The following is a 13557-nucleotide window of genomic DNA, read 5'->3' on the forward strand; positions in this document are numbered from 1 at the left end:
GTCCTGGTTGCCCCTCTTCCAGTCCAGCTCTCTGCTGTGGCCCGGGAGGGCAGTGGAGGACGGTCCAAGTGCTTGGGCCCTGCACCCGCATGGGAGACCAGGAGGAAGCACCTGGCTCCTGGCTTCGGATCGGCATAGCTCCAATCATAGTGGCCATTTTGGGGGTGAACCAACGGAAGGAAGACCTTTCTCTCTGTCTCTCTCTGTCTGTAACTCTACCTGTCAAATAAATAAATAAAAAATCATTTTTAAAAAAAAAAGTCTCAGTGGTGTGGGAAGAAAGTCCAGGCAGCATTGCCATCATTCATGACAGCTCCTGAAATTACCCAACCTTAATAAAAGCAGTGAAGTCTCAGCTAAGAATGGTAACTGGATTCTAACATTACAAGTTAAATAAAATATTTAATATATGTCCAACACAGTAACTGGAGTTTGCTAAAATGGTATTCTTTATGATTCAAGCAGGTCCCATTCTAAACTTCTAATGTTTATTTGAGATTATTTATCCTAAAACATCTTGAAACTCTGAATGACTCAGATGGAAAAGGATCAAGTAGCGTTTTATTTGCTTAAATATTACATGAACTCTAAGTGATGTTTATGTTTGGATTTCGAAAATGGAATATATAGTAGTTTTATGTGCATTGGCTCATATGCATGTAGATTATACAGTTTTATAGGGCTAACCAAACCCTCAAAATGATTTCTAGCGCTGGGTTCCTCTAAGTTTGTTTCTTTAAACTCACTTTAGAAATGAATGATCAAATTGAATCATAAAGACACCACAGAACTCCCTGGAGAGACAAAGCTGAAGGGTGTTATAATTTCTGCTCACTTCATAACAAATCCAGAGGCGAAAAAATAAAGAACATGCTATTCAGAAGACAGGTTTGGTCTGGGAGACTGGAAGGTAAGGTGTCAGTCTGGTTTGCCAAGCCTGAAGCAAAACTCCAGCGCCCACGGAGGGCTGCCTTTCCTGCTTCCGTGAGCACGAACCGAGGCGGAACATCCCGAGCTGCAACTGAGCCGGGAAGCTCCCTGTCACGTGCTGCAGGTGTGTGAGGACTGAAACCCCCCCGGCGTGGGAGCTGCTCAGTAACCCGTCGTTGCTGCTACCAATGCTGAGAAAGCAAAAACGAAGGTAGGTCCGTCAAGGTCCCAGCCCGCTTCTATGGAAACCCTTTGGAGAGTGCTTTCTCTCACACTCCCTGTCTCTGCTAAGCCCATTCCATGTCCTCTAACCCCAGCCTCTTGGCTCCAAGTTGTCCTCTCTTCCACCTGGGAGCCCCCTGCCCACCCATCACTTCCTGCCACCATGGACTCAGCCTGAGCCACACATCCAGTGGGGCACGGGGAAGCCAGTTGTCCAGAAACACTCCCACTATGGCTGATTGCAGGCTATCGAAGGTTTAACAGCTGGATCATAAGTTCCTGATTATTCTCCTTAAGAGAATAATCTCCTAGGGCTACAGCTTTCTGCCAAAGAGTTGGTGATCAAGGTCAACATGTGAGTCGTGTTAGTGGTGTGTGCCCTTGACGCAACGTGGTGACAATGCCATTGCATCTCTGCAAGCTTCTTCTGAAAACATGGAACCCTGGTCTAATCGTGAGAGAATATATACAGATCTCAGTGGAGTGACAGTCCACAAAACACTGACCAGACCTCCCCCAAATTGTCAAGGTCATCAAAAACAAGTAAAGTCTGAGAAACCGTCACAACTTGAGGAGCCTAAGGAGAGGACAATGCAAGGTGAGACCCTGGATGGACTCCTGGAATGGGAAAAGGGCTTTGGGTAAAAACAAAGAGGGGCCAGTGCCGTGGCACACTAGGCTAATCCTCCGCTTGCGGCACTGGCATCCCATAAGGGCACGGGTTCTAGTCCTGGTTGCTCTTCTTCCAGTCCAGCTCTCTGCTGTGGCCCGGGAAGGCAGTGGAGGATGGCCCAAGTGCTTGGGCCCTGCACCCACATGGGGGACCAGGAAGAAACTCCTGGCTCCTGGCTTCGGATCGGCGCAGTTCCAGCCATTGCAGCCATTTGGGGGGTGAACCAACGGAAGGAAGACCTTTCTCTCTGTCTCTCTCTCTCACTGTCTGTAACTCTACCTGTTAAATAAATAAATATAAAAAAATTTAAAAAACAAGAAAATTTGAATCAAGTATGGACTTTGGTTGATAACAATGCATCAATATAGGTTCATTAATTGCAGGAAAATTTAACACATGTGAGATATTAAAAACAGGGGCAAATAGATGTAGAGTATACAGGAGACTATCTTAGCATCTTTGCAATTTTTCTGTAAACCTAAAACCATTCTAAAATTGAAAGTTTGTATTAAAAATGTTCCTAGGAGGAGCCAGCATTGTAGCACAGTGGATTAAGCTGCTTGCCGCATTGGCATCCCGTATGAGTACCAATTGGAGTCCTGGCTGCTCCATGTCTGATCTAGCTCCCTTCTAATGTGCCTGGGAAAGCAGTGGATGATGGCCCAAGTGATTGGGCCCCTGCCACCCACATGGGAGACCTGGATGGAGTTCCAGGCTCCCGGCTTCAGCTTGGCCCAGCCCTGGCTGTTATAGCAATTTGGAGAGTGAACCAGCATATGACAGGATGGAAGGTAGTGATCTCTCTCTCTCTCTCTCTCTCCCTCCCTCCCTTTGTCTGTTCCTCTGTCTTTCAAATGGATACTCCTTTTAAAAAAAGTTCCTAGGGGTTGGCATTTGGCCCAGCAGTTAAGATGGTGGTTGAGACATTGAGCCCCATATGAGAGTGCCTAGGTTCGAGTCTCAGCTTCAGATCCCGATTCCAGGTTCCTTCTAATGCAGACCATGGGAGGCAGCCGGTGATGGTTCAAGTGATTGGGTCCTGCCATCCATGTGGGAGACCTCCATTGAGTTCCCAGGTCCTGGCTTTGCCCAGCCCAGCTCTGGACACTGAATACTTGGAGACTGAATCAGTGGATGGAAGCTCCCTGTCTCTTTCTGTGTGCCTCTGCCTCACAAACAAACAAAACACCACCTGAATGTATCTGTTGGCTCTCACAGGCCAATATGGCCGGATCCTGCCATCCCCCTTAGCCTGTGTGCTCAGCTGGACTGGTGACTCTCACCAGAACGCAAGGCCATAGGAGGCAGGGTGCATGCTGTCCTCAGCTGTGCGGCCGGGGGCACAAAGCACAGGGTGCAGGTGTGCAATCGCTGCCCTGGCCTGAACGTCACTGGGGGTACTTGCCAAGAACAGTCAGTTGAGCTCCCTTTCCCATCTGGCTTCTCATCAAGTCAGTGGCCCTGCAGTGTAGGAGCTCAGAGAGTGGCTTCTAACCAGAATGCCTGGGAAAAGCCGCACTCGGTTGCCTTCCAGTTGTGTGGTCCTTAGGAAGTTATGGAATCTCTGAGCATCTTTGCCTATAAAAATGGGGTGATAATGAGATCATCATAGCTTTGGGGAAGAAACACCGAATCTACCTAGAGTGCTTACTGTAGTGCTTGGGACATGGCCCAGCTCCTGGGAGAGGTGACTCTTACTAGTCCGTGGCTGCCGTCACCTGAGCCAGAGAGTTTTACCCAAGTGATGCACCTGCTTTGAGCGCTGGGCTCAACTTCACCAGGTCTTCACTCCAGCTGCCTCCTTATCCTTATCCTCTGGGATCCTGAATCTTCCCAGGCTGAATCAGTGGATAGACTCTGGGCCTTGTCCCGTAGACACCCTTCAACCTGCACACTGCCAGCTTGCCTTTCATCTCAGTTTGAAATCACCACTAGGCATGGCTGGGAGAGAACTGTCACACAAACCTGTCTCCGTTTACTCAGGAACTCAAATATTTAGATTCTGAAAGGAAGTGTGGCTTTTTCTTTGCTGTCTCTCTTTTTCGCCACCTCGGAGGAATGGGGGAGGTGGAAGAAACACAGAAAGATGAAATCCCAAAGAAACTGCTTGAGGAGCTGAGGTGAGCCACAAAGTCTATATACGTAGGGGTCCCTTGTGAAAATACAAAAACAAAAATGAAAATGTCTCCCGCTGTTTCCATGGCTCCATCCCAAGGATGCCTCCCCCACCATCTCTTTAAAAACAAATGGAAAAACTAAGACGTGTTGATGGCAGATGCTGGGGGGCCAGAGGATGTCCCTGGTGTAGGAGAGGCTGCTCTCGCACAAAGCACAGCTCTGTCTTGACAGACAAGCCCTCAGAAACAAAAACCCACATAGCAACTCTGGATTATGTCTGTGTGTGTGTGTGTTGATGGCTGAGCTGGAAGTGGGGCTCGGCAAAAGCCTGCATTTCATTTACAAGATTATGAAATGTCTTGAATGTTTTGAGAAAAGTTTGATGATTTAACATTTTTTTCTCTCTTTATTTTTGTTTGATTTGAAAGGGATAGAGAAAGAAAAAGTGACAAAGAGACTTTTTCATCTGCTGGTTCTTTTCCCAGAACCAAGAGCTCCATTCGATTCCGTGTCTCCTACATGGGTGGTGCAGTTCTAAGTACCTGCGCCAGCATCTGCTGCCTCCCAGGGTGTGCATTCGCAGGAGACAGAATAGCCAGGACTCAAATGCACGCACTCCAATATGGGATGTGGCTTAACCACTTAGCTACATACCTGCTCCAAGGTTGAGGATTTGGCGGCTATCTGAGAATTAGAAGTTTTCTTTGAAGGACATTTATGGATTAAGAGTTGATCACGTGGGAAATGTTTAAGGCCATTCTCTGTCCATAGCTACTTTCATGAGTGTCCTTTGCTACCAGGAAGTTTGAAGTTCTTTAACAAGGTCTCAACTCTAAAGAAAAGGAAAGGAGAGGTAAAAAGTGTCCAACACTGCTTGACATCTGGGCACTAGATGGCCATGCATTACCCTTGGAACATGCAAGAGCCTGCAAGTATATGACGTATAAGTGGATTCTGTTGCCAAAGCCAGGGGCCCCAGAACTCAATCTGGGTCTCCCATGTGGGTGACAGGGACACAAACACTTGAGCCAACACCTGCTAATCCCCAGGATGGCATTAGAAAGACCCCGAGCCAGGACTTGAACACAGACATTCCATTATGAGATGCAAGCCTCTCGAGTCTTCCATACCACTGTGCCTTTACGGCTGCACCTACCCCCGAGCCGGGCTGTGAGGAGTAGATTGACTAATAGGCAGTTAGGTTGTCCTTGTCCCAATGTAGAAAGAGGAAGTCTCCTTAAAAGGGTACAAAATGCATGCTTCTTCCCAGAAGCTGCTTTTAGCAAGATAAAAGTGCCGGGGGCCCGTGCTGTGGCATAGTAGGCTAAGCCTCCACCTGCGGCACCCACAACCTATATGGGTACCGGTTAGAGTTCCAGCTGCTCCACTTCCTATCCAGCTCTCTGCTGTGGCCAGGGAAAGCAGCGGAAGATGGTCCAAGTCCTTGGGCCCCTGCACCCATGTGGGAGATGCAGGAGAAGCTCCTGGCTCCTGGCTTTGGATTGGCCCAGCTCCGGCTCGCTCGCTCTCTCTCTCTCTCCCCCCACCCCTTGGATCAGCCCTTTCTGAGGGATGGGATAAGGTCCTGAGATGCCTAAGGAATTCTGGCCAGGGCACATCCCAGTGTTTTCTGAAAATCTCTTGGCTGGACCCAGTCCTTGATAAGCCCGTGTGGGTGCTGGGCTGTGAAGCACACTTGTCTGCAGGGAACAGGCACGGTTTGGAGTGAGGCCATGGGCTGCTGGTAAAGGGAACTGACCACTCCCTGCTCATGCTGTTCTGACAAATGGATATCCTGGGTTACAGGCCTGGCAGGCTGGGGTAATACGTGCTAATCCCACCCGCACCTTCCTCCCTTCCCTGTGGGCTTCAGTGCATGTCTGGATGCCAGAGGCAGCGAGTTTTGAGAGATGTGTTAAACTCAGAGATAAGACCTGAGGAACACTTGTGTTCTTATCCTCTTGTTCCAGATGGGAAGCAAACCATCTGCAGCAGGTTTTCTCTTAAAATTCATCCTCAACACGGATTCCTTTGATACTGCACACACACACACACACACACACACACCGCCCAAGAGCTTAAGGAAAAAATGCCTCACCTTTCTCTGCACTGTCACTTGGCCTGGTTACAAGCTTGGGGATGGAGAACGTTAGCCTAAGATTCCCTATGTCCGGGCTTTCTTTGTGCTAAACTATCCGTGATGGATCTGATTCCTAACTCAGTCTGCCCTGGACATTAGGAGAAAGCTCCAGAGGCTTGCAGTGGGACCCGAGAGCACCCTGGACAACCTCTTAATAGTGGCCACCATGGTCTTTTATAACAGAGATCAGAGGGGGCCCAACAGCAGGAGAAAGGGGATAAGAGGAGGGGTGTGCACCAGTGACATCTCAGCTCCAGCAAGGCTCCCAGGGACCTCCCAAGTGCTTCTAGTGCAAAAGCAGTGGGCACTTCACCAAGGACCTTTGAAAAGGACCCCAGGGCCACGTCCTATTTGCGGAGATCATTGGCAAATTGACTCAGATGGCCAAGAATTCTGGGGTTGGGCATTTCTGATAGCTCTCCCACATGGTACTGAAGGGGTCCAGGACTCTCTTTACGGGTTCCAGGGATGCATCGGATCAGCACACAGGAGCTCAAAGTGGTTCTCATAGTGGAAGAAAAGCCTATCAATCTCCTTCTCCAGAAAGATAGCAACTCTCTCTGTTCTCTATTCTAGCTTTGCCCCACCCCCTCCTCTCATGCAACTGTCCAAGGGTCTCAGGAGTCACCTAAGTTAGGTATTTCACTCTACCTTCAAGCTGTGTCTGGAATCATCTAGAATGTACTCACTCTTTTTGATCTTCCCAGAGAGCCCAGCTCCTTCACCAGGTGCTGGCCCAGATGAAGACTACAGCTCTTACAGGGGCAGGAGAGACCCTGCCTCCCTCTGACACAGACAGACATTAATCCTGACCTTCAGAGCATCCAGGGAAAAGTTAGTTGGGTTAGAACTGCTCAGCCTGTCTGGGTTCATCTTAAAGACCCATCCTCCTTTCCCTATCAGAGATGATATCCATTAAAGCTGGAGACTCGGAAAAGACTAGGAACCATAGCAGACAATCTCAAGGTGCAGGAGCTTTTAAGGCCACACAGCAGTCACTGCACCACTCCAGTTCTATGGGTTCAGAATCCAAATGGAGAATGGAGAGCAGTATAGGACTTCCACATCATCAGTGGGGCAGTGGGGCCCATACTAATCCTGCATGCTCCTAATTCAATACCTTGCTGTCTTGTTTACTGCTACGCACCATCTCCCATTTAAATTCTTTCTTGTGTGAAGACAAAACCTCTCACCAGCCAGTCTCTTGGCCACACTCAGGAGCCATCGCCCACTGCCTCTCAGGATGTGCAATAGCAGGAAGCTGGAATCGGGAGCTGGGGCTGAGCCTTGAATCCAGGCACAGGTGTCTTCACAAACAGGCTTTTGTTGCTGTTTCCATAATTTCCCTGTGTCTGATTTACTTGTGTATTTCTCAATGAATTCTGAACCCAGTGAGGGAAAAGACTCATATATTAGGCTCCCTTGAATTCTAATAGTTCAACATATGCCTAAAAAAAGAACTCCAGAAAACAAGAATAAAATACAGAGGAAAAATACTGAAAAGACAATGGATGGCAGTGGCTGCACGACCCTGTGAATATGCTAATCCCACTGGTGCAAATCCTTCAAAAGGCTGAATTTTGTGGTATGTGAAAAATCAATGAAAAAAAAAAAAGACAATGGTTGGAAAGGTTTCAGAAATCATGGAAGTCACTACTTCTTTCAGAAATTGCAGTATAAATCAAAATGGAGGCAACTTCAGGTATTTCATAGTGAAAGGGAATAACCCTTCAGACAGAAAAGATCTTAAAAGCTACCAGGAAGGAAGACAGCTGTCTATAGAAGAATGGCAATTAGGGGGCCTGCTGGCTTCTGCAGCATCCCATACTGCAGTTCCAGTTCAAGTCTCAGCTGCTCTGCATCAGATCCAGTTCCTTGCTAATGCACCTGCATGATGATCCAAGTGCTAGGCTCCTGGCTTCAGTACAGACTAGCTCAGGTGTCGCAGTCATTTGGGGAGTGAACCAGTGGGTGGAAAATCTGTGTGTGTGTGTGTGTGTGTGTGTATGTGTGTCCCTCTTTCTCTCTGCCTTTCAAATAAATTAATTAATCTTTAAAATTTTTTGGAAGAATGGAAATTAGGTTAACAGACCCCTCAGCAGAATAATACAAGCTAGAAGACAATGGAATAATATCTGAAGAATGCTGACAGACTTCTGTACCCAGCTAAACTGTCAGTTTGAAGATTAGATGAAATAAAGACTTTCTGAAGTCTGAATTTGCTGTTGTTACACCTTCACTCAGTAAATCCAAAGAAAGAAGGAACTGTTAAGACATGAGAAGAAACAGATGAAAGAAATAGATTTGAAAGTCAAACTTAGGGGCCGGCACTGCGGTTTAGCAGGTAAAGCTGCCACCATATGGGGGTGCCAGCTCCCCCCATATGGGTGCCAGTTCAAGTCCCGGCTGCTCCACTTCTGATCCAGCTCTCTGCTATGGCCCAGTAGAAGATGGTCCAAGTCCTTGGACCCCTGCACTCACATGGGAAGACCTGGAGGAAACTCCCAACTTCTGGCCTCAGATCAGCACAGCCCCGGCCACTGTGGCCAATTGGGGAGTGTACCAGAACTCAGTACCTCCCTGACCCACCAGGTCCTCTATTCCATTCATCACCTCTCATGCCTTGATGACCTCATTGCATCTTTAAAAAGAAATTATATATTTTTTAATTTACTTGAAAGGCAAAACTACAGAGGGAGAGAGAGAGAAAAAGCGATCTTCCATCCACTGGTTTTCTCCCTAACTGGCTACAATGGCCCCGGCAGGGCCAGGATGAGGCCAAGAGCCCAGAACGCTCTGCTGGCCTCCCCGATGGGTGGCATGGGAACAAGCCAGGACTCAAACGCCCTCTTCCATACGGGATGCCGGCCTTGCAGGCGGTGGCTGAGCCTGCTTTGCTGCAACGCCAGCCCCCTCTTCCCAGCTTACCCAGCTGAAACCCCTGGGGACCCTTGCCCCCTTCCCTTCGTCATACTCACTTGGCTGAATCACGAGCTTATTTAAATCCAGTTTTCCACCTACTTGGAGCCTGCAGAGGAAAAAGCACAGGTCGATCTCATGGGCCCATTTTAATTCAGGATCGCAAACCTCAAGTGAGCCCTTAATGTTCGCTGGCAGACAAACTCCATTTCCTAACCCATTTGTCTCCAACTACATTATTTCGTACCCTTCCCTCTGTCCTCAGACGGCCAACGGCGCCTCCCACATCCTCACGCACTGAAAACCTCACTTCCTGCCTCCCTGAGAAAGCGGAAGCAACGCAAAGGGAATCGCCACAGCTTCCCCCGTCCCTGGCCCACGCCCTCACCTGGAGTCAACCCCACTTCAGAACCAGGTGCTGTTTCTTCTTGCTTATCTAAGGGCTAGTAAGTACTCCTCTCCAGCAATTGTTTCTCTCCTCTCTCTCCCATCCCATCCCTGCCACTCTGCCTTTGGAATAAATACTTAATCTTTAAGAAATTAGCATACAGTTAGTTCATCCATCTCAAAAGGGTTTTTCTTACCAGCTCCAGGCAGTTTCTGGGCTCATTCTTTTTTTTTAAGATTTTTTTTTTTATTTGAAAGTCAGAGTTACACAGAGAGGAGAGGCAGAGAGAGAGAGAGAGGTCTTCCATCTTATGGTTCATTCCCCAATTGGCCACACGGCCAGAGCTGTGCCGATCCGAAGCCAGGAGTCAGAAGTTTCCTCCAGGTCTCCCATGTGGGTGCAGGGGCCCAAAGACTTGGACCATCTTCCACTGCTTTCCCAGGCCACAGCAGAGAGCTGGATCGGAAGTGGAGCCGCCAGGTCTCGAACCGGCACCCATACGGGATGCCTGTGCTTCAGGCCAGGGCGTTAACCCGCCGCTCCACCCAGACCCTCTGGGCTCATCGTGATGATGACGTTCCTTGGAAGTTCTGTCTCCTCGCTGTCTTGGGCATGAGGTGCCCACCAGGTTTCCGCCTGCACCACTGCATGCCGTCTGCAAGTCCTCCCACGTGTGCATTTTGGCAGCCCTGCACTTGCCCGCGGAGCAGTTCCCACACAGAGCGCATGGAGAACTCCCTCCCCCGCCCCTGACAGCCCCTCTTCACTGGGCTTCTTCACAGGCTCCACCCTCATCCCTGTGCCTGCGCATCCTTTCCTGTCCTTGCTTCTCAGCCTTGGGTTGCTGGGCGCTCGCCCCCCCCCCCCAGGTGCTCCTTTCCTCCTGGCTGTCAGAACAATGGCCGAATGTTGTCTCCAGTCCCCTGCCCCCCACCTGGAGAGCAGACTCATCTATCTAATGGCCTGAGACACACCCACTCTTTTTTCTTAAATATTTATTTATTTGAAAGGCAGAGATACAGAGAAAAGGGGGAATCAGGGGTGGGGGGCAGGTCTTCTATCTGCTGGTTCACTCCCCAAGTGGCCACAATGGCTGTGACTGGGCCAGACTGAAGCCAGGAGCCAGGAGCTTCTTCCTGGTCTCCCATGTGGGTGCAGGGGCCCAAGGACTTGAGCCATCTTCCACCGCTTTCCCAAGCCATAGCAGAGAGCTGGGTCGAAAGTGTAACAGCCAGGACTCGAACCAGCACCCTTATGGGATACCTGCATTGCAGGTGGAGGCTTAACCTTCTACATACAGCACTGACCCCAACACAGCCCCTCGTGAGAGTCAATACAAACTCCCCTGTAACACACTTCATACTGAATTTCTGACCCTTCCCCACATCATCTATCCCAGTTTTCACCATCCCAACTAATAACAATAGTATCTTTTGTAAAAAAAAAAAAAAAAAGCTTATTCATTTTTATTTGAAAGGCAGCGTGACAGAGAGGCAGGGAGAGAGAGACACCCAGAGACATCTGGGTCTCCCATGTGGGTGGTGGGGAATCAAGTCCTTGGGCAATAATCTGCCGCCTCTCAGAGCATTAGCAAGAAGCTGTATTGGAAGCGGAGATGGAACTTGATCCCAGGCACTCAGGCAGGATGCAGGCCTCCAAAGTAGCAGCTTAACAACCTGTGCCACGCCTACCTAGCCACATCTTTCTAGCAGCCTGGTAGCCTTAACTCCATTCCTGCTATACTCCACCTCCTATTCATCAGGAAATTCTTTTTTTTTTTCTTTTCTTTTTTTAATTTTTTTTGACAGGCAGAGTGGACAGTGAGAGAGAGAGACAGAGAGAAAGGTCTTCCTTTGCCGTTGGTTCACCCTCCAATGGCCGCCGCTGCAGCCGGCGCACCGCGCTGATCCGATGGCAGGAGCCAGGATCCAGGTGCTTTTCCTGGTCTCCCATGGGGTGCAGGGCCCAAGCACCTGGGCCATCCTCCACTGCACTCCCTGGCCATAGCAGAGAGCTGGCCTGGAAGAGGGGCAACCGGGACAGAATCCGGTGCCCCGACGGGGACTAGAACCCGGTATGCCGGCGCTGCTAGGCGGAGGATTAGCCTAGTGAGCCGCGGCGCCGGCCCCATCAGGAAATTCTGTCGGCTGACACTTGTCACTGCTTGCACTGCCACTGTGGTGCTCTGGGCTTCCACCTCCTGCCTGGTCTCCCTTCATGCTTCCTGCCCTTCTGCACTGCCCAGAGCCTTGGGAAAGCCAGGACTCGCCCTTCCTCCCCTGCAGAGGGCTTCCACCAGCCGCAGTGCCCCCACTGGCCTCCCTTTCCACGGCCCACTGCTGCTCCTCCCTGCACTCCAGCCGCCAGCCCAGCCCCAACACCTGGGGCAGCCCCAGCTTGTGTGTCCTTGAGCCCACTTTGACCCAAATCCAGCATTTAGTTATTCACACACCGCACAAGTTACTCACGGAAAGCATTGAGTCTACTCACAGCCATCATCACAAGCCGTCTCAGAACATGTTTCCTGCTGTAAAAGGAAACCGCATTGGAATCCATCGTGCCTCGTTTTCCCCCAAATTCTGCTCCTACCAGCCCTGAGCAAACACTACTGATCCGCTCTCCATGTCTCCCATCTCGCCCACCCTGGACATTTCACGTAAGCAGAGTCCTAGAATGTGTGGTCCCCTGTGAGCGGCTCTTTCCACTTCACATTATGCAGGCGAGGCTCACCCACGCTGTAGCAGGTGCCTGCCTTGCCCCTGGAGGATGAGGCTGCTGCAGGACGAAGCCTGCATCTCGGCTTTCTCTCTTTCTGTGGCTGACCGAGATTCCGTCGAATGGCTTTGCCACGTTTTGGGTGTCTCCTCGGCCCTGATGGACATTTAGGCTGGTTCTGAGGAATAACGCTGCACTGGTCATTTGTGTGCCTACAAGCTTTTGTGTGGATGCATGCTTTCTTTGTCTTGGCTGCACAGCCAAGAGTAGAAAAGCTGGCTCATAGGGTAACTGTATGGTTAAGCTGCCGAGGCACTGGCAGACTCTTTTCCAGAGCGGCTGCACCCCTGAGCGTTTCCCCCACCTCGGAGGGAGGCTCCAGTTCCTCCACAGCCCTTCCCTGGCTTGCTTTTCCAACAGCACTTACCATTCCCCAACATCTCTGATCTTTATTTATTCCCTAAGTTCTCTACATTAGTCTCTCTCCACTACAATATATACTTAGTGGAGGTAGGGATTTCTGCCCTCTTTTCCCCAAATATCTACTTACTTACTTATTTGAAAGTCAGAGTGATAGGGAGGGAGGGACAGAGGGAGAGATCAGTCCACTGGTTCTCTCCTGAAATGCCCCCCAATAGACATGGCCAGGACAAAGTCAGAAGTCTGGAACTCCATCTGGGGTCTCCTAGGTGGGTGGCAGGGGCCAAGTATTTGTGCCATGTTCTGCTGCTTTCTCCAGCGCATTAGCTGGGAACTAGATTAGAAACAGAATAGCTGGGACTCCAACCGGCAGTATGATAAAGCATCCTGGAGTCCCAAGTGGCGGCTTAACCCACTGCACCCCAACACCAGTCCCTTTGCTTTTGCCTTTTAAAATCTATTTAGTTCACAGTTGAAAATGCCTAGACCATAGGACGCACTCAATGTATATTTGCAGATTGAATTGGGAAAAGTTTAGTATAACTGATGTTAAAACCAGACAACCACATAACAAAAGCAAGTATGAGTAGAAGCAAGTCTTATTTTTCAGACTAAAAAAATTCTGCTTTTTTAGAAGCTTTATTGTATTTTTCATTGATAAATAATAATCACCCATATGTGATGTTTTGTTGCAGGCATACAATGTGAAAGGATCAAATCAGGCTAGTTAACTTATTCATCATTTTAAATGTTTATTTCTTTGGTGCGAATATTTAAAATCTCTCTCTTAGCAAGTTTGAAATATATTCTAATTATCTATCATCACCATGCTGTGCAATCAAGAGGACTTATTCCTTGTGTCCACCTAAAACTTTACACCCTTCGACCAACACCTCCTGCTTCCCAGACGTGCCCCATGCCTGCAGCAGCCTGTGTTCACCATCCTACTCTGTTCTTCTGTGAGCCCAGAATAGATTGTACACCCATAAGTCAGTGACGCTGTGCCTGGCTTCATCCACGTAGTCACAAGGA

General features: G+C 49.3%; 1 long non-coding RNA gene across 1 annotated transcript; it reads right to left on the reverse strand.

The window, feature by feature from the left end:
- Positions 1 to 511: 511 nt before the first annotated feature.
- LOC149122295 (uncharacterized) lies at positions 512 to 9370 on the reverse strand. Its single transcript, XR_016220250.1, has 4 exons — positions 9250 to 9370; positions 9062 to 9111; positions 4598 to 4775; positions 512 to 2104 (listed from the first exon to the last, which is right to left on the reverse strand). It is a non-coding gene; the product is annotated as an uncharacterized LOC149122295 (long non-coding RNA).
- Positions 9371 to 13557: the final 4187 nt, after the last annotated feature.

This window comes from Oryctolagus cuniculus, chromosome 14 (genome assembly GCF_051225735.1).
Source record: "Oryctolagus cuniculus isolate XC-2025 breed Fujian yellow rabbit chromosome 14, ASM5122573v1, whole genome shotgun sequence".
NCBI classification, from domain to species: domain Eukaryota; kingdom Metazoa; phylum Chordata; class Mammalia; order Lagomorpha; family Leporidae; genus Oryctolagus; species Oryctolagus cuniculus.